Source organism: Pseudophryne corroboree, chromosome 5, assembly GCF_028390025.1.
Source record: "Pseudophryne corroboree isolate aPseCor3 chromosome 5, aPseCor3.hap2, whole genome shotgun sequence".
Lineage (NCBI taxonomy): Eukaryota > Metazoa > Chordata > Amphibia > Anura > Myobatrachidae > Pseudophryne > Pseudophryne corroboree.
The window spans coordinates 192,073,267-192,099,446 of record NC_086448.1 but is presented as its reverse complement, the minus strand read 5'-3'; the positions used below and the strand labels follow the sequence as shown (position 1 = coordinate 192,099,446).

At 45.4% G+C, this 26,180-nt stretch overlaps 1 protein-coding gene across 1 annotated transcript in view; it reads left to right on the top strand.

Annotated features, from left to right (window-relative positions):
- Positions 1-26,180, top strand: part of CREB5 (cAMP responsive element binding protein 5) — a 775,500-nt gene that overhangs the window by 19,226 nt on the left and 730,094 nt on the right. Inside the window, exon 2 of the mRNA XM_063921974.1 lies at positions 14,930-15,041. The gene's annotated coding sequence lies outside the window, so the exon portion shown is untranslated. The remainder of the gene's footprint in view (positions 1-14,929; positions 15,042-26,180) is intronic.

Here is a 26,180-nt window from a genome sequence, read left to right as displayed (position 1 = left end):
CCCCAATTGGACTCTCCTGGGGATTTGTGACATCGGACAACGCCAGCAATATTGTGCGTGCATTACATCTGAGCAAATTCCATCACGTCCCATGTTTTGCACATACCTTGAATTTGGTGGTGCAGAATTATTTAAAAAACGACAGGGGCGTGCAAGAGATGCTGTCGGTGGCCCGAAGAATTGCGGGCCACTTTCGGCATTCAGGCACCGCGTACAGAAGACTGGAGCACCACCAAACATTCCTGAACCTGCCCTGCCATCATCTGAAGCAAGAGGTGGTAACGAGGTGGAATTCAACCCTCTATATGCTTCAGAGGATGGAGGAGCAGCAAAAGGCCATTCAAGCCTATACATCTGCCCACGATATAGGCAAAGGAGGTGGAATGCACCTGACTCAAGCGCAGTGGAGAATGATTTCAACGTTGTGCAAGGTTCTGCAACCCTTTGAACTTGCCACACGTGAAGTCAGTTCAGACACTGCCAGCCTGAGTCAGGTCATTCCCCTCATCAGGCTTTTGCAGAAGAAGCTGGAGACATTGAAGGAGGAGCTAAAACAGAGCGATTCCGCTAGGCATGTGGGACTTGTGGATGGAGCCCTTAATTCGCTTAACCAGGATTTACGGGTGGTCAATCTGTTAAAATCAGAGCACTACATTTTGGCCACCGTGCTCGATCCTAGATTTAAAACCTACGTTGTATCTCTCTTTCCGGCAGACACAAGTCTGCAGAGGTTCAAAGACCTGCTGGTGAGAAAATTGTCAAGTCAAGCGGAACGTGACCTGTCACCATCTCCTCCTTCACATTCTCCCGCAACTGGGGGTGCGAGGAAAAGGCTAAGAATTCCGAGCCCACCCGCTGGCGGTGATGCAGGGCAGTCTGGAGCGAGTGCTGACATCTGGTCCGGACTGAAGGACCTGGCAACGATTACTGACATGTCGTCTACTGTCACTGCATATGATTCTCTCACCATTGAAAGAATGGTGGAGGATTATATGAGTGACCGCATCCAAGTAGGCACGTCAGATAGTCCGTACGTATACTGGCAGGAAAAAGAGGCAATTTGGAGGCCCTTGCAGAAACTGGCTTTATTCTACCTAAGTTGCCCTCTCTCCAGTGTGTACTCCGAAAGAGTGTTTAGTGCAGCCTCTCACCTTGTCAGCAATCGGCGTACGAGGTTACTTCCAGAAAATGTGGAGAAGATGATGTTCATTAAAATGAATTATAATCAATTCCTCCGTGGAGACATTCACCAGCAGCAATTGCCTCCAGAAAGTACACGGGGACCTGAGATGGTGGATTCCAGTGGGGACGAATTAATAATCTGTGAGGAGGGGGATGTACACAGTGAAAGGGGTGAGGAATCGGAGGATGATGATGAGGTGGACATCTTGCCTCTGTAGAGCCAGTTTGTGCAAGGAGAGATTGATTGCTTCTTTTTTGGTGGGGGTACAAACCAACCAGTCATTTCAGTCACAGTCGTGTGGCAGACCCTGTCACTGAAATGATGGGTTCGTTAAAGTGTGCATGTCCTGTTTATACAACATAAGGGTGGGTGGGAGGGCCCAAGGACAATTCCATCTTGCACCTCTTTTTTCTTTCATTTTTCTTTGCATCATGTGCTGTTTGGGGACAATTTTTTGGAAGGGCCATCCTGTCTTGATTGACACTGCAGTGCCACTCCTAGATGGGCCAGGTGTTTGTGTCGGCCACTTGTGTCGCTTAGCTTAGTCACACAGCCACCTTGGTGCGCCTCTTTTTTTCTTTGCATCATGTGCTGTTTGGGGACAATTTTTTGGAAGGGCCATCCTGTCTTGATTGACACTGCAGTGCCACTCCTAGATGGGCCAGGTGTTTGTGTCGGCCACTTGTGTCGCTTAGCTTAGTCACACAGCCACCTTGGTGCGCCTCTTTTTTTCTTTGCATCATGTGCTGTTTGGGGAGTATTTTTTTGAAGGGCCATCCTGCCTGACACTGCAGTGCCACTCCTAGATGGGCCAGGTGTTTGTGTCGGCCACTTGTGTTGCTTAGCTTAGTCACACAGCCACCTTGGTGCGCCTCTTTTTTTCTTTGCATCATGTGCTGTTTGGGGAGTATTTTTTTGAAGGGCCATCCTGCCTGACACTGCAGTGCCACTCCTAGATGGGCCAGGTGTTTGTGTCGGCCACTTGTGTCGCTTAGCTTAGTCACACAGCCACCTTGGTGCGCCTCTTTTTTTCTTTGCATCATGTGCTGTTTGGCGAGTATTTTTTTGAAGGGCCATCCTGCCTGACACTGCAGTGCCACTCCTAGATGGGCCAGGTGTTTGTGTCGGCCATTTGTGTCGCTTAGCTTAGTCACACAGCCACCTTGGTGCGCCTCTTTTTTTCTTTGCATCATGTGCTGTTTGGGGAGTATTTTTTTGAAGGGCCATCCTGCCTGACACTGCAGTGCCACTCCTAGATGGGCCAGGTGTTTGTGTCGGCCACTTGTGTCTCTTAGCTTAGCCATCCAGCGACCTCGGTGCAAATTTTAGGACTAAAAATAATATTGTGAGGTGTGAGGTGTTCAGAATAGACTGGAAATGAGTGGAAATTATGGTTATTGAGATTAATAATACTATGGGATCAAAATGACCCCCAAATTCTATGATTTAAGCTGTTTTTTAGGGTTTTTTGAAAAAAAACACCCGAATCCACAACACACCCTGAATCCGACAAAAAAATTTCGGTGAGGTTTTGCCAAAACGCGTCCGAATCCAAAACACGGCCGCGGAACCGAACCCAAAACGCAAAACGCGAAAAATTTCCGGTGCACATCACTAGTTTCCTTACAGGTCTTCCACAAAAAACACTTTCACCCCTGCAATACATTTTGAATGCAGCTGCAAGGCTGATCTTCCTCGCCAAACACTCATTGTCTACTGTCATTCTCCCCACTAGTCACCTGTATTCTACTGAATCCAATATAATATATACTTTTACTCACATATACGGCCATTAACCAAACTACACCAACAAACATCTCTTCAATTACCTCAAAATATCTCCCAGTTCAACCTCTTTGGGCAGCACAAGATCTGCGTCCCTCATCCACACTCGTTACCTGCTCCAATTCACAGTCACAGTATTTTTTGGGGGGCTGCACCCACTCTTTTGAATTCCCTCCCATGCACACCACTTTCCTCTAGTCTCCAAACCTTCCAGCATTTGCTGAAAACTCACCTCTTCTGGCAAGCTTATCAAATTCCAGAATCACCCACATATACTGTCCACACATAGCTTTTCTATATATATCAGATATTTTCTTTCTTCATTTTTATATCCTGCTGACCTCAGGCCAACATTCCTGTGTGATTGGATCATACACCCCACCAATATGCAATAAGTAGCACATATCCTTGTGTATCATTGCCTATTTTCCTGTAGATTGTAAGCTTGCCTCTTGGCTGCCTGTTATTACCTAGTCTTGTTTTATTACTGTATGTTACTAATTGTAAATCACTACAGAATATACTGGTGCTAAATAAGTAACTGTTAATTAATAAATAATATTAAAATCGAAAATTAATGAACTTATAAACAAGCCAAAACCCCCAAGAGGGTGCTTATAGTGTAATAATTTCAATCACCAAAGGGAATCAATCAATAAATAGTTAAGTGTACATTTTCAAGACTTGTAATTTTGCTTATCTTAATGATATTTTCACTATAACCATCAATTTTGAGGAATCTTCTAGTTATTAGTGCAGTATATCTTCAGTGAATCCTGTTACCAGTTTTCACACTCACACTTCTACTCAATGGACTTCAAACCTGTAGGGATACCCTTCTACCGAATACACTCTTTTAATACAAATGACTCAAGTAATTAAAATTACTTTTTTATTTATTTATTACCAGTTATTTATCTAGTGCACACATATTCCGCAGCGCTTTACAGAGAATATTTAGCCATTCACATCAGTCCCTGCCCCAGTGGAGCTTACAATCTGTATTCCCTAGCACATGTACACACAGACACATTCACACTAGGATTAATTTTGTTGGGAGCCAATTAACCTATCAGTATATTTTTGGAATGTGGGAGGAAACCAGAGTACCCGGAGGAAACCCACGCAAGTACAGGGAGAATATACAAACTCCACACAGTTAGGGCCATGGTGGGAATCAAACCCATGACCTCAGTGCTGTGAGGCAGTAATGCTAACCATTACACCATCCGTACTGCCCGTACTGTTTTTGTAAACACAGTACTGAATATGTACAGCCTCTACAGCTGACAGAACTCCACTTAAACCCCCACGGCAATGCACACTTTCACTTGGTCTCCTGCTGTATACACCATGTAGTCACCCTATTAACCCAACACGTTCTGTCATATCTATGACTTCCTCGGGGGTGCAACATTAAACTGTGAATGGTGAATGTTTACTATCAAAACTCAGTAGCATTCTCCACATGCTGTTTGTCAATCAATTTGTGTAGGTTCCCATTTGAAGAATATTATCTTGCCATGGTAGATGGGCATCCAAATTGTCTATGAGGAGGGATCCCACCCCCTTCAACAGACCTCACCCCCTCATCAGACCATACCCTCATTATGGCTGCTTCCATAAATTTTTCGGGCTGGTTTTCCATCCCAATCCACCCCTGAATATGGATGACTAAATATTCCTAACAACAGGTTTAAGATATCTAATTGGATGGTGAAATTTTTAGGATTTTGCTATCTATCTGTATTCTTGTTTTTTATTAATGTTGTTTCATTATTACTTTTTTACTCTTTTATAATGGCAAGGATTGTATTGTTATTTTTTTAAGACAGTAGTATGCTGCCTGGATGTTCTAAGGTACTGGAGGTCAACAGCAATGTCTGTTTCCTGAATTGATAGTCTTCAAACAAAAGAAGGCCGGGCAGCCATCAGAAATTGTGAGGCACAGGACTGACAAAATAGGCAGGACCCCTTGTGGCGGGGGGGGAGGGGGGCTGTGGATAATGTGGTTGAAGCTACAATGGGGGTGAGACATCAATTGGTGCGTAACAAGTCTTAAAAAAAATATTGTCAGTTTGGGATGTGGGCGTGGGTGTTATTTTAACGTGCCCTCATTGCACCTCAAGGCAGCTTCACCTCACACACACACACACACATATACCCCAGCCATCTCCCTCTTGCACACATATACCCTGCCCCGTCACTTACCTCTCACATATATATTCCCAGCCCTGTTTCAGCCATCTCCCTCTCACACACATTTACCCCAGCCACCTATTTCCCACTTACTGTCCCAGCCACCTCCCTCTAACACATATAGATACCCTAGTCCTGCCTCAGCATTCTCAGAAAGATACATACTGTAAATACCGTCATTGAGCACCACATTACACACACATACCACAACCACCTCCCCCTCACACATAAATGGAGGGATCTAACAATAAAGCTCCATCCAGCGTCCAGTTCCGAGATTTGTGAGGTGTGTTGAACAGGTCCCAGCATGCTCTGTCAAAGAAAACGTGAGAGCCCACAGGAGCAAGGGATTGGGAGATTAAAATCATATCTATTTGTGAGTAAATTTGGTGGAGGCCAAAAAAATGTGTTAAGTCCGTAGCCGTGGAATTCCTCAGACGCCTCCTCTTACATGTATGTAGGCACATGGATGTCCTCTGCTGCAATAAACTGATCATTGCCTATAAGTATGTACAAAAGAGCAGATACAGTAATTGCTTGTAAGCATGTATGTACACACTTTATTAAGCTCACAAGGTGACAGGCAGGCTACCAGGCCGGCAACAGGGGGGGTCAAAGGGGACACCTGTACCAGGCTCCAAGGATCAGAGGGGCCCCAAGGATATGCTGCTTAGTGCCCGGCAGGGATGTGAGCCATCTTGTCTAAATAGGTCAGTGAGCTGTAGGCAGTGTGGGCCCAGTCTCAGAGTTACAGTAGCGTCTCACACAAAGTGACTGTGCAGTGAGAGTGTGCACCCACTCTTATGGGTGCAGCTCAGTTGCAGGCAGTTACAGGACATGGCAGAAGCTCCGCAGGCCAGGATTCCCATGCCTAGCAGCAGTCTCTTCTGGTGGGGTGTGAGGGCCGCATGGTACCTGCTGTGCGGTGTTTGGATCTTTATAGTGGGGAGTGCAGTGCAGGTGAGTGTCTCCCCGCGGTAAGAGTGGATTGTTGAGAGGATACAGGGCTTTGGGATGGGGTGGGGGAGCTGGGAATGCAGCATGGAGTCATTGGGGAGGAAGTAGGAAGTGGGTGTGTGGGAGGAAGGAGCGATATATATATAATATATATATATATATATCTATAACAGTTTTTAACATAATGCAGCAAATTTTGTTGCCCTTTAATATATATATATATATATATATATATATATATATATATGGTACTAGGAAAGAAGAACAAGCGCCTTATGGTGCAGTAATTTTGTTAATAGTGTATTTACAAACACAAATAATGGAGAGATCCGTACCAGATAGCAACTTGTGTCAAGACCTATCAATTCCTTATCCAGTGGCTGTTCTCCACCTATATATCAGGAGACATAGAACATCGCCATATAGTGTAGTATCTTAATGTATCAACCAGGGGTCCCACCCCTATAAATCACGCGTACCAAATCAAATCTTTAACCTGCACGTGTCAGATAAACCTTTATTCAATCCGTATAAAGCAATGGAAGACTCCCTTCCGGTTTCCGGTTTCAGTTGGCGTTGGGTGAGCGGTCGCTGTGTGAGACCTACTATGGCGGCCAGCTCTATAGAAACAGGTATGTGTGAGAGCAGCCGGGGCTCATCGCCCATGGGGAGCACGGTACCAGTATATATAATATATATACAGGTTGAGTATCCCATATCCAAATATTCCGAAATACGGAATATGCCGAAATACGGAATTTTTTGAGTGAGACTGAGATAGTGGAACCTTTGTTTTCTGATGGCTCATTGTACACAAACTTTGTTTAATACACAAGGTTAAAATATTGTATTAAATGACCTTCAGGCTGTGTGTATAAGGTGTATATGAAACATAAATTAATTGTGTGTATGTACACAAACTTTGTTTAATGCACAAAGTTATTAAAAATATTGGCAAAAATTACCTTCAGGCTGTGTGTGTAAGGTGTAAATGAAACATAAATGCATTCTGTGCTTAGACATAGGTCCCATTTCCATGATATCTCCTTATGGTATGCAATTATTCCAAAATACGGAAAAAGCCGATATCCAAAATACTGCTAGTCCCAAGCATTTTGGATAAGGGATACTCAACCTATATATATATATATATATATATGTGTATATAGAAATTCACTGTTACAGGCGGCACTCAGAGACTGCTTGACAGAAGTTAAACGTGCAAAAAGCCCTGTAGGGCGTGCTTTATTGTAATGTTTCGGGAATGATTCCCCTTCTTCAGACTGAAGAAGGGGAAACATCCCCGAAACGTTACAATAAAGTACGCCCTACGGGGGTTTTTGCACGTTTAACTTCTGTCAAGCAGTCTCTGAGTGCCGCCTGTAACAGTGAATTTCTGCATACCAGGGGTAGTTACCCCAGAGGAGGGCACCGGAGCAAGGTGAATTGGAGTCGGGAGTGCCGGAAGATATGGTTATTTATATATATATATATATATATATATATATATATATGTATATATATATATATATATATACCTATATACAACATAGCAGAGTCCTGCACTCCAAGCATTCTAATGAAGCTTGTCCAGGTGCCCCCACAATGCAATAGATAGGAAACAGGTAAGTGCGGCACTCATGGAGTCCAGTTAATGAAGACAGACTCAGCGTAGTTCAATCAACGTTTCAATCACAGAATGATTTTCGTCAGGATACATTTACTGGACTCCATGAGTGCCACACTTACATGTTTCCTATATATATAAAATATCTGAGGGGGCCCCAAAGGTCTCACTGTACCGGGCCCCAAGATTTCTGTTGCCGGCCCTGTAGGCTACTTACATATGTTTGCATCTATTATATGTGTCAAATTCGAGCAACAACCATTCACTACTAATATGGATAGCTGCCTGCAAGACAGCAGATCTTGCCTTACAAAGAGGACTCTGCTGGCCAGTAATTGTACTACATCTATTTTTATTTGACCCGGCACGTTTTACTGGACACACCTGCAGTAAGAGATGGGGCTAAATTTCTTAAGCGGTAGATTTGCTGGGGTTTAGAGCTTGACGGGATCCGCTGCGGATTGGCGACAGATTCTGAACTAAATATACAGCATTTAATAAATGTGGTTTGACCATCTAAACAACTTCGCCACCTAGTAAATAAATACCAGACACATTTCTGTGTCTGCTTAAGAATACCTGACCTGGCCAAGTAACATCTGAGAGAATCAGGAGTGTGCATTCTACATTCTCCCAGAGGGAAATTATGTAACACAGTCCCACCATGCAGTATGTACAAACCTTTCCATCTCTCACTCTAACATTAATGGCTGCTCTCTACTCGGAGCTCTACATTTATAATTCAGCCACATACACCCTACTGTAGTAGCATAGTTGGAATCTAGCACTAGATTACTTAAGTCATTAAATATACAAGCATGTCATTTTACCTCTTCTTAAAAACACTAGAGACATTCCTTGTCCTCACACTCTGCCCACAAATGGGTAGCAGTTGATTTACCGACGGACACAATACCTACAATCATAATCCGGACAGCCACTGACCGACAGTCAAAATACTGACATTCATCATGCCAACATGTTCAAACTTCCACACATAGTCAGAATTAGTGATGAGCGGGTTCGGTTCCTCGGGATCCGAACCCCCCCGAATTTCATCCATTTTACATGGTTCCGAGGCAGCCTCGGATCTTTCCGCCTTGCTCGGTTAAACCGAGCGCGCCCGACCGTCATCATCCCGCTGTCGGATTCTCGCGAGATTCATATTCTATATAAGGAGCCGCGCGTCGCCGCCATTTTCACTCGTGCTTTGGAGATGATAGCGAGAGGACGTGGCTGCGTTCTCTCAGTTTCTGTGTTTAGTGTGCTGCAAATATCTGTGCTCAGTGTGCTGCAAATATCTGTGCTCAGTGTGCTTGCAAATATCTGTGCTCAGTGTGCTGAAAATATCTACGTTCTCTGCCTGAAAAACGCTCCATATCTGTGCTGCATTGTAGTATATAGTAGGAGGACAGTGCAGAATTTTGCTGTGACCACCAGTATATATATAGCAGTACGGTATAGTAGTCCATTGCTCTACCTCTGTGTCGTCAAGTATACTATCCATCCATACCTGTGCTGCATTTTAGTTGTGCGCAGTATATAGTAGAAGGACAGTGCAGAATTTTGCTGACCACCAGTATATATATAGCAGTACGGTACAGTAGTCCACTGCTCTACCTCTGTGTCGTCAAGTATACTATGCATCCATACCTGTGCTGCATTTTAGTTGTGCGCAGTATATAGTAGGAGGACAGTGCAGAATTTTGCTGACCACCAGTATATATATATAGCAGTACGGTACAGTAGTCCATTGCTCTACCTCTGTGTCATCATGTATACTACAAAAGTTCAGTAAAATGACCCAAAAATTCAAAATTAAAAGCGTCTGATGAGAAGCGTAAACTTGCCAATATGCCATTTACGACACGGAGTGGCAAGAAACGGCTGAGGCCCTGGCCTATGTTCATGGCTGGTGGTTCAGATTCACATGAGGATGGAAGCAATCATCCTCTCGCTAGAAAACTGCAGTGCCACTCCTAGATGGGCCAGGTGTTTGTGTCGGCCACTTGGGCCGCTTAGCTTAGTCATCCAGCGACCTTGGTGCACCTCTTTTTTTCTTTGCATCATGTGCTGTTTGGGGACTATTTTTTTGAATCGTCCATCCTGTCTGACACTGCAGTGCCACTCCTAGATGGGCCAGGTGTTTGTGTCGGCCACTTGGGTCGCTTAGCTTAGCCATCCAGCGACCTTGGTGCACCTCTTTTTTTCTTTGCATCATGTGCTGTTTGGGGACTATTTTTTAAATCGGCCATCCTGTCTGACACTGCAGTGCCACTCCTAGATGGGCCAGGTGTTTATGTTGGCCACTTGGGTCGCGGAACCGAATCCAAAACCAAAACCCGAAAAATTTCCGGTGCACATCACTAGTCAGAATACCGACATTCATTATGCCAACATGTTCAAACTGCCACACATAGTCAGAATACCGACATGCCGACATGTCAAAATGCCGACATGTATTTTTAAGGAATTTTTGCCCAAAATCAGACTTGTTCAAGCTTTATCATCCCAGTGGATACGGAGGAGGAATATAATAGTGTGCCGAGCGCAGCGAGGCACCGTGCCCGGAGCATGGCGAACCATGCGAGGGGACGCGGCACACTTACAGTGTCCATGTTGACCTATGTCAACATGGACACAAAAAACCCCAGAAAAACTCATGCTTGTATTTTCAATAGTCATATTCTGACTATGTCGGCATTTTGAACATGTCGGCCCCCAGAAACATGGTCATGTGATATAGTATCTTAGGAATCAACCCTATTGGCCGCAAGTTTCCTCTATGTGCGAGTACGTGCAGCTAAATGCTGCATATACGGTACATGTGGACTCGCAGATTTTTGTTTGCAGACTTATAGGGCCTTGATAGGGGGTTTAAAAATGGTTTAAAAATGAATCTTAATACTAATCACATGCCAAACAAAACAGTACGTATCTTGTGTGGTTTAGTACATTCAATTATTTCCACTGGAAATGATAAGCTTTTTTTAAAGTATATTTATATTACTATGGGATGATAGGTAGAATAGAACATGCAACGTTCCAACCACTTGGACACTGGATTATTGATTTAGAGCCAAGTTCCGCACCTGGAAGAATTCAGAGATAATACCGGCTAAAGAGATCTCAGTGACAAGTTAATGGTCTCCTGCTGTGGTATTTGTAGAAAATAGATGCTGAGGCAAAAACTGGGGCATTTATTTTCAAAGCAGGAGGCCAATATTATCCCATCACAATGAAATGACACTCACAATCTTTTCCCTCAATTTATTAACAAAATACATTTAATGAAATGTTGTGAAATGCCCATAGAGTTGACTTTTGTTCATGTCACTAAATGAAATTCAGTATTAAACATGTCAAAAGAAAGCACCATATGAAATCATTTAATCTCAAAAAACAGTGCCAAGAATACACCCAGACCTTCTAATAATAAACTGCTACACAAGGCAATATAAATGCATCAGTCTGTGTTTAAGGCTGTCACAGTGTATTATGCTTCAGTATGCAGTACTTTACCTGTACATTTGTTTTAAAATCAGAGTAAATGTATTCTAGTCTAATGTGTTTGCATGCTTGACCTTTGCGTCTTAAATATTAAGGCTGATTGCACATTAGATGTGGCAGTGTCAACTAAAAATCTATTATTTCAAAGGTATGCGGTTAGCATACCGATCGCCGTGATCCCGATGGCCACAATACAGACATTAATTCAGTCTGTATGATTACATTAACAAGGTCTCTTCTAATTTAATATCCTGTGCTATACAATAGTTCCGAATTTCAGAAATCTGAGTCATATTTTATATGGAATTTCCCTTTCACCTTGGGTGTACAAGCAAGGCAAAATGTCACTTTAACATGGTGTTTGCATCTTGCGTTTTTGGATTTGGAAATATGTGCATACACATATCTAATCTCTTCTGATTTATGGCGATGGTCATTTTGCATTGGGAAGTTGGTGGGAGACTATGAAGATTTTTAAGCACTATGGCAGCAGGCAGCAATGCTTGTAAATGATAACATTACTAATTAACACATTTCATGGGAATCACGTGGCCTAATTCTGACCTGATCACAGCAGCACATTTGTTAGCAGTTGGGCAAAATCATGTACACTGCAGGGGGTCGGGGGCAGATATAACATGTGCAGAGAGAGTTAAGGGCCCTATACATTGGCCGATCCGCCGCCGAGCTGGCCGACTGGCGACCCGGCGGCGGGGGGGCAGTGAAACTTTACTCCCCCCGTCACACGGCTCCATAGAACTGCAGGTAAATATGGACGAGATCGTCCATATTGGCCTGCATGCACAGCCGATGGGGCACCAGCGATGAACGAGCGCGGGGCCGCGCATCCTTCATCGCTGGTGCCTCCACACTGCATGATATGAACGTTATCTCGTACATTAATGAACGAGATCGTTCATATTGTGCAGTGATGTCGGCCAGTGTGTAGGGCCTATTAGATTTGGGTGGGGTGTGTTCAAACTGAAATCTAAATTGCAGTGTAAAAATAAAGCAGCCAGTATTTACCCTGCACAGAAACAAAATAACCCACCCAAATCTAACTCTGCACATGTTATATCTGCCCCACCTGCAGTGCATATGGTTTGGCCCAACTGCTAACAAATTTGCTGCTGCAATCAACTCTGAATTACCCCCCCATGTGCACTGCAGGGGAGGAGATATGACCAGAACCGGCGCTACCCGCTCAGCCAGGGTATGCAGTGCAGGGAGGCGCAATGAATGAAGAGGCGCTCTCCCTGCTCTGCTACCCTGCTGCTGCCAACTGCAGCTACGCCTGTCAAACTGTAAGGCAGGTAGCAGCGCTGGCAGCGTGTAGCACGGCTCCCGGTGCAAGGTCCCTCTGGCCTGGCTCCCTCTCCGCTGCTCCCGAGTCCCTTGCATCCAATGCTGGTGACGGTGAGAGCGAGTTCTGCTGTGCCGCCTGGATAACATTTTGGGGGCGTGGCCTAATCGCAAGAGGCGCGGTCACGCCCCCCTTGTGGAAAAATTACAAAACTCTTTGCAAAGCCCAGAGGTGTGGAGTTGGGGGGCTCCTTGAGCCCCTCAGCCAGAGGCAATTTGAGAGTGGAGCATGATCAGTGTGATCACTTCCCCCCTACCTGTACATGAACAGGCAGAGGTCCAGCAGAAGCAGCCTGCCTCTCTGCCTCTGGCACTGCAGCACAGCACACGCTGCCAGGTCTGAGAGCTTATGCTATTGCTGGGGTGGTCTTCAGTTTGCCGGTGGCCGGGCTCCCGACGACCAGCATACCGGCGCCGGAATGCCGACCACCGGCATGCTGACAGCTTTTCTCCCTCTTGGGGGTCCACGACCCCCCTGGAGGGAGGATAGATAGCGTAGCGCGTAGCGTGCCACCGTGCCCGCAACATGGCGAGTGCAGCGAGCCCGCAAGGGGCTCATTTGCGCTCGCCCAGCTGTTGGTGTGCCAGCGGTCAGGATTCCGGTGCCGGTATGCTGGGAGCCGGGAGCCCAACCGCCGGCATAACATACTACACCCCTATTGCTGCAGTCCAGGTTCTCCATTGGAATCCTATTATAACTGATGGTACTAATAGACGCGGAGCTCGTATTTTTTGAATTTATATATCGGGATCCCTTTAAACAATTGATACAACATGTAGTGGCAATTAATAAGCATATTGCACACTTATTAGATGGTGTAATAGTTAATTGGTTATAATTTTCATTGATACTGATATATTAATAAACAATACACAGAGGACTGCATTAGGGACATATTTTTGTAATTCTCATCACGAATAATTTCTGGGATACAGCTACTGACCATACCAGGGGATTGGCAATACAATAATTTACGTCCCTAAAATCGATAAATAAAACTGTCTACCCGATAAGGGAAGGGGCGTATAGGGCAATATTGCATAACTGGGGTGATACAAATATTATATCATCCAGGCACCAACATTAAGCAATCATCTGCGGCCCTACCATCAGGGCTGTTTCTAGCCAATTTGGCTCCCAGTGCGAGATTTAAAAATGTGCCCCCCCATGACATAAAAAAATGTACCCCCCCCCCCCCCCCACACACACACCTAGATAAAAAAACAACAACTTCGCGTGCACCGGCAAGGGGCGTGGCCTCATCTAAATGGGTGTGGTCTCATTTAAATGGGCATGGCCTTGTCTGAAAAGACTACCTCACAATCCAGTTTTTGACCCGGCTCCAACAGATCACGACCACCACAGGAAAAAAAATTCTACCATATTAAGCCCCACACAGTAATGCCCCCTGCACCATATTATGCCACACACTGCAATGCCCTTGATACGTTAAAACCCCACACTACGGCAGGCAAGAGTCCCCATTTCACACATTACGGCAGGTGTCCCCATTTTACACAGAGAGAAAGAGAGAGAGAATACTTACAGAGGCGATTACCGCTCTTCGGCCCGCCTCACCAGTCGCTCCTCGCGCCGGCCTTTCCCTCTTCCTAACTTGGATCCCCCTCTGTACTCCGCTCGGAGGGGGGGGGGGAGTTTCGCGTCATGACGGGGTTGCGTCGTGACGGGTTACTCGGGGAGAAATAGGAGGGGGAAGCAGGGAGCCACCGTTAGTGCTGCGGCGGGCACCCAGTGCGGTTGCACTGCTCGCCTGCCCCAAGAAACTGCCCTGCCTACCATTTATATCATGGTGTAAGAGTGTCAGGAGTCAGCAGCAACCGGGCCAGACAACCACAATATTATAGGTAGAATTCGGAATAATGAAACTAAATAAATGATAGTTGTGGTGACCATCCCAGTGTGTCCTTTATGAAATAAAACATTTTTCAGTTTTATTAATTTGATTTATATATTAGTTATTACTATATGAATTCAGACACCTGTTACTACTATCTATGTGAGAAATTCATGCTATTCAACCCTACTTATAGCCATTGTGTAATATATATTACTTCTCAATCTAAAATTTAGGATGCAGTAATGGAGCAGAAAATTTAGGCACAGTGTATCAGCTTTTATTAGTTAATGTTATGAATTTATTCACAAAATTTACACGAATTTCACATATTTTTTCACATTTATGTTTCTCAATTGCAATGTTTTAAGATAATATTAGTAAAAGTTATATTTTAACATAATATATTCTTAATATGAATAAAATTTCTAATTTCTTCTTTCCTTTAAGTGCGCCAACAAAGAGACAATCTTTTCTGTCCTGTGTTGTTCAGTAAGGAGGGAGGGAAGAAGTGCAGCGGACCAGGGCCCCCCACCGGGCCCCTCCATCAGTCCCGGGTCGGGTAAGTAGTACCCGTTCTCCCCTCTCTGCGTCACTTCCAACATCCTCCAGAGCTGCTGTTGCTGGAGTAATGGAGTCTGCAAGAGGGAGGAGGAGAAGGCAGAGAAGGAGCAGCGCCCGAGCCGGGACCTCCTGCAGGTCCCGGGGTCGTGCTGTGGAGACATATGTGTAAGGGGCACACAATACTGTGGGCATTATTTGTGACACTACTATGGACATTATATGAAAGGGGCACTATTACTGTGAGCATTATATGTGGCACTACGACTGGGCATTATGTGTAAGGGGCAGTGTGAGTGGTGAAGCAGAAGGTACTACATTTACAGTAGCAGGGTGGGTTTGAGGTGGCAGGTATGAGGTGGTTCAGCTGTACCTGGCATAATGTGTTTAATGTTCTGTACCTGGCATAGTGTGTATAATGGGCTCTACCTGGCATAGCGTGTATAATGGGCTGTACCTGGCATAACGTGTATAATGGGCTGTACCTGGCATAATGTGTATAATGGGCTTTACCTGGCATAACGTGTATAATGGGTTCTACCTGGCATAACGTGTATAATGGGCTCTGCCTGGCATAACGTGTGTAATGGACTCTATCTGGCATAATGTGTATAAGCCACTCCACCTGGCATAACATGTACTAGGTGCTCTACTGTGGTGTAACGTGTATAAGCGGCTTTTCTGTGTGGCGTAACATGTATAAGGATACTACTGTGCATTGTAATGTGACTAACGTACACTACTGTGCATTGTAATGTGACTAACGTACACTACTGTGCAGTGTAATGTGACTAACGTACACTACTGTGCAGTGTAATGTGACTAACGTACACTACTGTGCAGTGTAATGTGACTAACGGACACTACTGTGCAGTGTAATGTGACTAACGGACACTACTGTGCAGTGTAATGTGACTAACGTACACTACTGTGCAGTGTAATGTGACTAACGTACACTACTATGCAGTGTAATGTGACTAACGGACACTACTGTGAGGTGTAATGTGAACTGGTACTATTCTGTCGCCATGGCCCTATATTTTTGGTGCGCGGCTTCAGTGCGCACTGTCCCTGTCTTGAGCATGGTGGGCACCAAAGGAAACTTTCAACCTCAGCTCCTCAAGGTCTAGAACAAGCCCTGTCACTGATTTTAAAATATATTTTTCTTGTCAAATGTAACATGCCCCCAATTCAATAAAGGGAAAGGGGCGATGAAACATACCCTTGCTCCGGGCACCATGGCACCTAGCTACACCTCTGATAAGGGGCACTACTGTGGGCCTTGTGTAAAAGGGGAAGTACTGTGTGGTGTAACGTGTACAAGAAGGGGCACTACTGTGTGACGTAATGTGAATAAGGGGCACAACTGTGTGGTGTAATATGAATCAGGGGCACTACGTTTGGGGTATTGTGAATAAGACTGTAATACTGTGTGGTGTAATTTGAATTGTGGGTACCATTGTGGCCACGCCCTTTCCTTGTGTGGCCACACCCCTTTTTGCGGCATGCGCTGTTCTTTTTTTTATGGGAGGGCGCAAATTTATCATTTGCAGGGGGGCGCCAAATACTCTAGCACCGGTCCTGGATATAACATTTGCAGAAAGAGTAGATTTGGGTGGGTTATATTGTTTCTGTGCAGGGTAAATACTGGCTGCTTTATTTTTAAACTGCAATTTTGATTTCAGTTTGAACACACCCCACCCAAATCTAACTCTCTGCACATGTTATATCTGCCCCACCTGCAGTGCACATGGTTTTGCCCATTAGCTAACACATTTGCTGCTGCGATCAGGTCTGAATTAGGCCCATAGTCTTTCTGTGTGGACCGGGAAGTTTTAGATCAGAGGTCTGTCTCTCTTTCTACAAGATGTGGTACAGAAAAGGGGTGTACTGCTACAGTACAATGAAAAGGAGTATCATTAGTTCAAAACACTATCTAACAATAATATGATGGTACGTAAACAGAGAACATAAGAGAGCCTACAAGTAAAATCCGCCACTGATTATGACATTTGATCAGGTTTAAAAGCGATGCATAAATAACTTGCCACCTCTGCAAATGTAGTCTCTTTTGAGCCCCTTATAGAAACTAGCTATCTTCATCCCAAACTGCTCACCCTCCAGTCTGTATTCTGAGTGAGTGTTTAGCACATCCTGGCAACATTGTAACTGATTACTGTGGAAGGCTACTTTGCAAACATGAAAAAACTGTTTATTATGAAAATTAACTATGACTTGTTCAATGCGTACCGGTCCACCAATAGGAGATAAAGGATCGGATTCAGAGGTGGACCATGGACTAAGTGGCAATGTCAGGCTCAAGCATGTAACGATTTCAGTCTGTGCATGCGACCAATGCACACTGTACCTGCGTCCTGATGGTTACTCATACTTGCCTACCCTCCCGGAATGGCCGGCAGGTTCCCGAAAATCGGGTGACCTTCCCGGCCCCCCGGAGGAGCAGGCAAGTCTTCCGATTTCAGGGGTCACCCCCTGCCCAGCCGCCCACTTAGCGAGTAAAGTGGGTGAACTGGGCAGGCGATTCTTGTTGAATCACGTCATCATAGCCACGCCACCTGCTGTATAATGCCGGTAATAGCGGCATTACACAGCGGGGGGCGTGGCTTACATGATGCGGCCAGCTGCCACGCCTCCATTCCGCCTCTGCCCCCCCTGCACGTCACCTCACTGCCTGCCCCCCTCTCCCGGAGAAAGCAGCCCAGAAGTCGGCAAGTATGTGGTTACTGCTCTGAGACACAGAACAGATGTGTACACAGAGAGAGTGATTTTAAGTGGGGCAGGTACAGGGGGTGGCTAGCCAGACGCGGGTGTGTCAGAGATGTGCCATTGGCAGCAGCTGCATGTAAAGACACAGTAGTGCTAATACAGGTGGCCATATTCAGATGGTGAAATTGCACCTGCCATAGGGCTCTTTGATGTTGCGACTGATAGTGCATCAATGGTGCGTCTAAGTGTGCACAGAGAGGGAATAGCACTGTTGCCACTGGGTATCTCTATGCTCTGAATCAGTTGCGGCATTAGCATAAATATACAGACATGGATGCGTCTCCATATGAATTCCAGCAGCTGCAGCATAAATTTGCAGTCCCTCTGTATAAAAAGACACAGTTGCAGTTTTATTCCACCTCTGAATCAGGCCCTGTGTCTGGTGATGACTGTGACATCAGTACTGACAATGATGAGTGAATGGAGGAAGATGAACACTTTGGGTTTGAAATCAATTAGCACAGTCCAAAATCCATTAACTTTTATTTTGTAGGAGTTCAACCAAACCGATGACTTCAAACCACAAATGTGGAACTACCTGGGATGTTATACCAGCTGCGTGTCCTGCTTAATCTACTAACAGTGATGCCATCTCCTTGTACCATAACAACGTGACAGATACTGTCCTAATGTTTCTGGTATGAATGGTCGACCATGTTAAGGTCAACAGTCATTAGGTCGAACACTATTGGTCGACATGGAAAAATAGTCAACACATGAAAATGGTCGACCCGGTACATGTTGACACCTGAAAAGGTCAACATGAATTTTTGAACTGTTTTTGGTGTCATTTTTTCCGTAACTTGACCAGGAACCCCAATTAGTGCACCGTGTCCCCTCACATGGCTCGCTTCGCTCGCCATGCTGCTGGCAATGTGCCTCGCTCTGCTGCCACTGTGCTCGGCACAGGTTACTATTCCCATTCATAGTCCATGTGGATCGTAAAATCTGAAAACATTTTTAAAAATACAAAAAAAAAATTCAAATCCATATCGACCTTTTCATGTGTCAACCTGCCCTGTGTCGGCCATTTCATGTGTCGACCATTTGTCCATGTCAACCATGTCAATGTCGACCAATAGTGGTCAACCTAGAGACTGTCGACCTAAGTAGGATACCGTCCTCATGTATCATGAAACTGTCACCCTTTCTGCAGCTGCTATCACTGGTTAGACATGCTGGGCTTTGAATGGTCAGTTATAGGAATAGCAGGTAGCAGTGTTGGACAAGGGCATGAAGGGCCCGAGTGTTAGGGGCCCATGTTTATGGGTGTGGCCAGTCTCCAGAAGGGGTGTGGCCATCTGCAACAGAGGCTTGGCTAACTATTAGAGAGTAAATGGTCTGGGCCCCTTGCTAAATATACATAGTAGCTACTGCTAGTGCATGCATGATAATGTACCAGATTAATAACAGCGACGCAGAGAATACACAGCTTTATGTATCATTTATAATTCAAGTGTACAATCTGGTTCCTGATCTCTAGAGGAGGAGATGAGAACTCAGGCAGTGAGGACCACTGGGGGTTTCCCCTATTCCCCGGTGGGCCAGTCCAGCCCTGGCAGGTAAATGTATTTAGATTCACTTAGCTACATTATGTTGTAGTTACCTCTTCTCGGCTGGCACCTTGCTTTTTGTTTTATGCAGCAACATGCTTTATGTTTTCTTGGGACTTTAAATGGTCTGGATTCTCATTGTTACCAGCTTTAAATATCAGCCCTTAGCACAAGTACCTTGGCAGTTTTAGCCTATACAGGCTAGCTTTCCTTGTGTTCCAATGTTCCTGCTCATCCTGTATTCTAATCTCGGTTTATAATCTTTACTATTTACTTGTCTGTTGCCTGAACTCGCCTCTTGCTTGTGACCACTAATCTGCCTTGTCTGTATCCGAACCGACCTTCAGCTTTCTTACCTCATTTGCACTAAACGCTATCGGCACTGACTGGTTTTTATTTCTGTTTTACTTCATACATGGGGGTATATTTACTAAGGTCCCGATTTAATTTGAGTTTGTATTTTTCTTCTACGTGTGACTACGGGAATTTACTAAACACAAATCTCGGCAGTGTTGGGGCTATTCGTATTGTTTTTCCCGGCAGAGTTCACAAATACGAATGAATAAACCATCAGTCAAACACGACTGTTATTTGAAAAAAACTCGGTAATTTACTAAGAATTTGTATTCTCAATCACTGCCGACAATATCCAAACACTGCCGGGAAAGCATAGAATTTGTAAAAAAAAATAGGAACTTTCAAATAGACCTGCTTTTTGCTGGCGTGTTCAGATAGTCATGCACGGATCAGTGAGATCCGTGCATGCTTATCTGTATAAAAGGGTCTGAAATAGTTAAAAATCTTTTTTTTTTAAATTGCGTGGGGTCCCCCCTCCTAAGCATAACCAGCCTCGAGCTCTTATAGCCGGTCCTGGTTGTTTAAATACCGGGGGGAAATTGACTGGAGTCCCCCCAAATTTAGACAACCAGCACCGGGCTCTTGGACTGGCCCTGGTTCCAAAAATACAGGGGACAAAAGACGTAAGGGTCCCCCGTATTTTTAAAACCAGCACCGGGCTCCACTAGCCGAGAAGATAATGCCACAGCCGGGGGACACTTTTATGCTGGTCCCTGCAGAGGTGTAGCTAGGTGCCATGGTGCCCGGAGCAGGGATATGTTTCGCCGCCCTCTCCCCTGTACTGAATTGGGGGCCTGGCCAATGTGTGGAGGCATGTTATATTTAAAAATAAAAAATATTAAACAATTCTAAATGATGACAGGGCCAGTTCTAGAACTTGTGAACTTAGGGCGAAAAGTTCCCCGCCCCCCAAGTTTAAAACAGGGTCGTGGCTTCAACGGGATGTGACCACATAATAGTACCAATTCACATTACACTGCACAGTAGTTTCCATTAATCACGTTACACCACACAGTACAGACGCTTATACACGTTACACCACAGAAGAGATGTTTTTACATGTTATGCCACAGTAGAGTCGCTTACACACGTTACACCACAGAAGAGCCGTTTATACATGTTATGTTGCAGCTTCTAATGCAGAGAGAGGTGCTGCTGCAGCAGCAGCAGCTGGGGCATAGAGAGGTGCTGAAGCATCAATGCAGAGAGAGGTTCTGTCGCAGCTGGGGCAGAAAGGGGTGCTGCAACAGCTGGGGCATAGAGAGAGGTGTTGTATCAGCTTGGGCAGAGCGAAGTGTTGCAGCAGCTGGGGCAGAGAGAGGTGCTGTAGCAGCTGGGGCAGAGAAAGGTCTGCAGCAGTCAAGGCAGACAGTGGTGCTGCAGCAGTGAGGGCAGGGAGTGGTGTAGCAAGACAAAAGTAACCCGGCTGCATAGCTACTAGCAGACCGTGAGACATATAAAGAGGGTGGGCAGAGCTCTGGCATGTGCTGGATGTCAGTGTCTCTTGCTGTCACCATTGGCCTGCCATGTTCACCACCTAGTCTCTGAGTCAGTGTGTGCCCCATCTGCACCCTCTAACTTTTTTGGCACCCGGAGCTCGCGCTCCACTGAAGCCACCCTCACTACACCCCTCGGTCCCTGTGGCCATGGCATTACCCCCCAACTAGTCACCCCTGGTCGGGGTAACCTGGAGGAGTGGGGATCCCTTAAATCAAGGGGTCCCCCCTCCAGGCACCCAAGGGCCAGGGGTGAAGCCCGAGGCTGTCCCCCCCCATCCCTGGGTGGTAGATGGGGGGCCGATAGCCTTTTTTAGTGTGTAAAAAAGATAATTGTCTTTTATTTTAGAACTACAAGTCCCAGCAAGCCTCCCCCGCTTGTTGGTACTTGGAGAACCACAAGTACCAGCATGCGGGAAATAAGGGGTCCGCTGTTACCTGTAGTTCTACAAAAAAGGAAACACCCAAATAAAAACAAGACGCACACACCGTGATAGTACAAATTTATTAAAACACACTTACACACTCATACATACTTACCTACATCCCACGCCAGGCAATCACGTCCCCTTCTCCATGTAGAATCCAAACATTTACCTGTAAAACCAAAATTCCAATATACTCACCTATTTTCCAGTGATGATTGTTCTCTTCGTTCCTGCAGTAATCCACGGCCTTGTAAAAAAAAAACGAAAGATTGATCCACGCCACTAAAAGAACATGGAACCCCTTTCCCTGAATGCCGGGACCCCCTGTGACTCCTGTCACTGGAGATCCCAGCAGCCACTCAGGGTGCGCCACATCATGGTGCTCTCCTGATTGGCTGTGCGCTACTAGCCTGTCAGTCAGGAGTAGCGCACCGGCTAGAATGGGGGATCGCACTCCTCCATTCTAGCCTATGATGGGAACTTTGCGGTCTGCGGTTAACCGCAAAGTTAATTGGGGTCACTCTTGTCCCGGCATTCGGGGGAAAGGGGTTCTATGTGGAATCCCTTTAGTGGCGTGGATCGGGCTTTTTTATTTTTTTTTATTTACAAGGCCGTGGATTACTGCAGAAACAAAGAGGACAGATCATTTTGGTTTTACAGGTAAACATTTGGATTCTACATGGAGAAGGGGATGATTGCCCGGCGTGGGATGTAGGGAAGTATGTATGAGTGTGTAAGTGTGTTTTAATAAATTTGTACTATCACGGTGTGTGTGTCTTGTTTTTATTTGGGTATTTCTTTTGTTGTAGAACTACAGGTAACAGCGGGTCCGTTATTTCCCCGCATGCTGGTACTTGTGGTTCTCCAAGTACCAACAATCGGGGAGGTGGGGTAATGTCACGGCCGCAGCGACCAGTATAAAAGTGTCCCCCGGCTGTGGCATTATCTTCTCGGCTAGTGGAGCCCGGTGCTGGTTTTAAAAATACGGGGGACCCCTACATCTTTTGTTCCCCGTATCTTTGGAATCAGGGCCGGCCCAAGAGCCCAGTGCTGGTTGTCTAAATACGGGGGGATCCCAGTCAATTTTTCCCCGGTATTTAAACAACCAGGACCAGCTCAAAGAGCCCGAGGCTGGTTATGCTTAGGAAGGGGGACCCCACGCAATTTTTTTTAACACTATTAACTCTTTTAACTCTTTTAATACTGTACACAATGAAGCCCTGCACGGATCTCACTGATCCGGACGGGCTTCATTATGTTATGTCCGGCAGTGTTTTACTCATCACTCCCGTAAACTACTGCCTGACAATGGGAGTAATTCCAAGTTGATCGCAGCAGGATTTTTGATAGCAATTGGGCAAAACCATGGGGGTAATTCCAAGTTGGTCGCAGCAGGAATTTTGTTAGCAGTTGGGCAAAACCATGTGCACTGCAGGGGAGGCAGATTTAACATGTGCAGAAAGTGTTAGATTTGGGTGTGGTGAGTTCAATCTGCAATCTAAATTGCAATGTAAAAATAAAGCAGCCAGTATTTACCCTGCACAGAAACAAAATAACCCACCCAAATCTAACTCTCTCTGCAAATGTTATATCTGCCTCCCCTGCAGTGCACATGGTTTTGCCCAACTGCTAAAAAATTTCCTGCTGCGATCAACTTGGAATTACCCCCCATGTGCACTGCAGGGGAGGCAGATATAACATGTGCAGAGAGAGTTAGATTTGGGTGGGTTATTTTGTTTCTGTGCAGGGTAAATACTGGCTGCTTTATTTTTACACTGCAATTTAGATTGCAGATTGAACTCACCACACCCAAATCTAACTCTCTCTGCAAATGTTATATCTGCCTCTCCTGCAGTGCACATGGGCCCTCATTCCGAGTTGATCGGTCGCAAGGCGAATTTAGCAGAGTTACACACGCTAAGCCGCCGCCTACTGGGAGTGAATCTTAGCTTCTTAAAATTGCGACCGATGTATTCGCAATATTGCGATTACTAACTACTTAGCAGTTTCAGAGTAGCTCCAGACTTACTCTGCCTGTGCGATCATTTCAGTGCTTGTCGTTCCTGGTTGACGTCACAAACACACCCAGCGTTCGCCCAGGCACTCCCACCGTTTCCCCGGCCACTCCTGCGTTTTTTCCGGAAACGGTAGCGTTTTCAGCCACACGCCCCTGAAACGCCGTGTTTCCGCCCAGTAACACCCATTTCCTGTCAATCACATTACGATCGCCGGAGTGAAGAAAAAGCCGTGAGTAAAAATACTTTCTTCATAGTAAAGTTACTTGGCGCAGTCGCAGTGCGAACATTGCGCATGCGTACTAAGCGGATTTTCACTGCGATGCGATGAAAAATACCGAGCAAACAACTCGGAATGAGGGCCATGGTTTTGCCCAACTGCTAAAAATTTTCCTGCTGCGATCAAAAATACGACCGATAAAATTTAAGTTGAAACTCCCACCAATTCGGCATTAACACGAATCTTAGTAAATATACCCCATTGTATTGACACATCTGCAACTATTGATCTGCAAAAAGTGTGAGCATGAAAATGGTTCTGTGGAATCAAAAAACAGGGAAATTAATTCAATACTTCAGCATGTTAATAGCTCAGCACTATTTTTGCGTCTATACTTTTTGTGACAGATATTTTTAAAGGTTTTGCTTACACATTGATAATGATATCTGTAGTAAATTGATACCGTATTCATCACAATATGAATGTGTTATTACATACGTAATAAGTGCCCTACTTTCAGGTTCTGTTTTTCTTTTCTTTTGGTCTGCAATAAGAACCTAGGGGGTCATTCCGAGTTGTTCGCTCGCAAGGCGATTTTAGCAGAGTTACACACGCTAAGCCTCCGCCTACTGGGAGTGAATCTTAGCTTCTTAAAATTGCGAACGATGTATTCGCAATATTGCGATTACAAACTACTTAGCAGTTTCAGAGTAGCTTCAGACTTACTCGGCATCTGCGATCAGTTCAGTGCTTATCGTTCCTGGTTTGACGTCACAAACACACCCAGCGTTCGGCCAGACACTCCCCCGTTTCTCCAGCCACTCCCGCGTTTTTTCCGGAAACGGTAGCGTTTTTATCCACACGCCCATAAAACGCCGTGTTTCCGCCCAGTAACACCCATTTCCTGTCAATCACATTACGATCGCCGGAGCGAAGAAAAAGCCGTGAGTAAAAAAACTATCTTCATAGCAAAAATACTTGGCGCAGTCGCAGTGCGAACATTGCGCTTGCGTACTAAGCAGAAAAACTCTGCGATGCGAAGAAAATTACCGAGCGAACGACTCGGAATGACCCCCCTAGTTATACAGATGTGTACTTTTGTTGGAGTGGACATGACAGCCTGACATCACACCCTACTTTATTACAAAACAGCTTGAACTTTGGCCCTCATTCCGAGTTGTTCGCTCGCAAGGCGATTTTAGCAGAGTTACACACGCTAAGCCTCCGCCTACTGGGAGTGAATCTTAGCTTCTTAAAATTGCGAACGATGTATTCGCAATATTGCGATTACAAACTACTTAGCAGTTTCAGAGTAGCTTCAGACTTACTCGGCATCTGCGATCAGTTCAGTGCTTGTCGTTCCTGGTTTGACGTCACATACACACCCAGCGTTCGCCCAGACACTCCCCCGTTTCTCCAGCCACTCCCGCGTTTTTTCCGGAAACGGTAGCGTTTTTATCCACACGCCCATAAAACGCCGTGTTTCCGCCCAGTAACACCCATTTCCTGTCAATCACATTACGATCGCCGGAGCGAAGAAAAAGACGTGAGTAAAAAAACTATCTTCATAGCAAAAATACTTGGCGCAGTCGCAGTGCGAACATTGCGCATGCGTACTAAGCAGAAAAACGCTGCGATACGAAGAAAATTACCGAGCGAACGACTCGGAATGACCCCCTTTGTCTGTACACTAATATGCAGATTACATACTTGTTCTTACACTAATAAACACACTTTAAAAAAAATGTGTTTATTGAAAGGGGTTGAGTTTGTGTGACAGACCGCCGGTCACCATACCGACGCCGGGATCCCGGCTGTTAGATGTTCGGCTGGGGAGGGGGGGATGAGCGCCGAACATCCCCGCAGCAGGCTTGATGGCTCGCTGCGCTTGCCACAGGTTCTGTTCCCGCTCTATGGGTGTTGTGGACACCACAAGTGGGAATAGTCTCTGTTAGACGGCATGCCGACCAGTGGGATATCAAGTTTCGGGATCCCGGCGTCGGTATTGTGACTGGCGGTCACATAACCGCATCCCATTGAAAGATTTATACAGAAAGACGACATCCAAAAATATTGTTACAATCATCTGATAGAAAACAAGCAGAAAGTGTTCCAACTGACACAAAAGAAGTGCAAATCGTGCCAATGCAATAACAAGAAAGGACAGGCTACATGGGCCAAGTGGTTCTTATCTGCCGTCAAATTCTATGTTTCTATGTAAGAAAATATGCACAAACATATGTAAGTTAGGACAGCATTAGGGACCAGCACAATAAGTGGTATC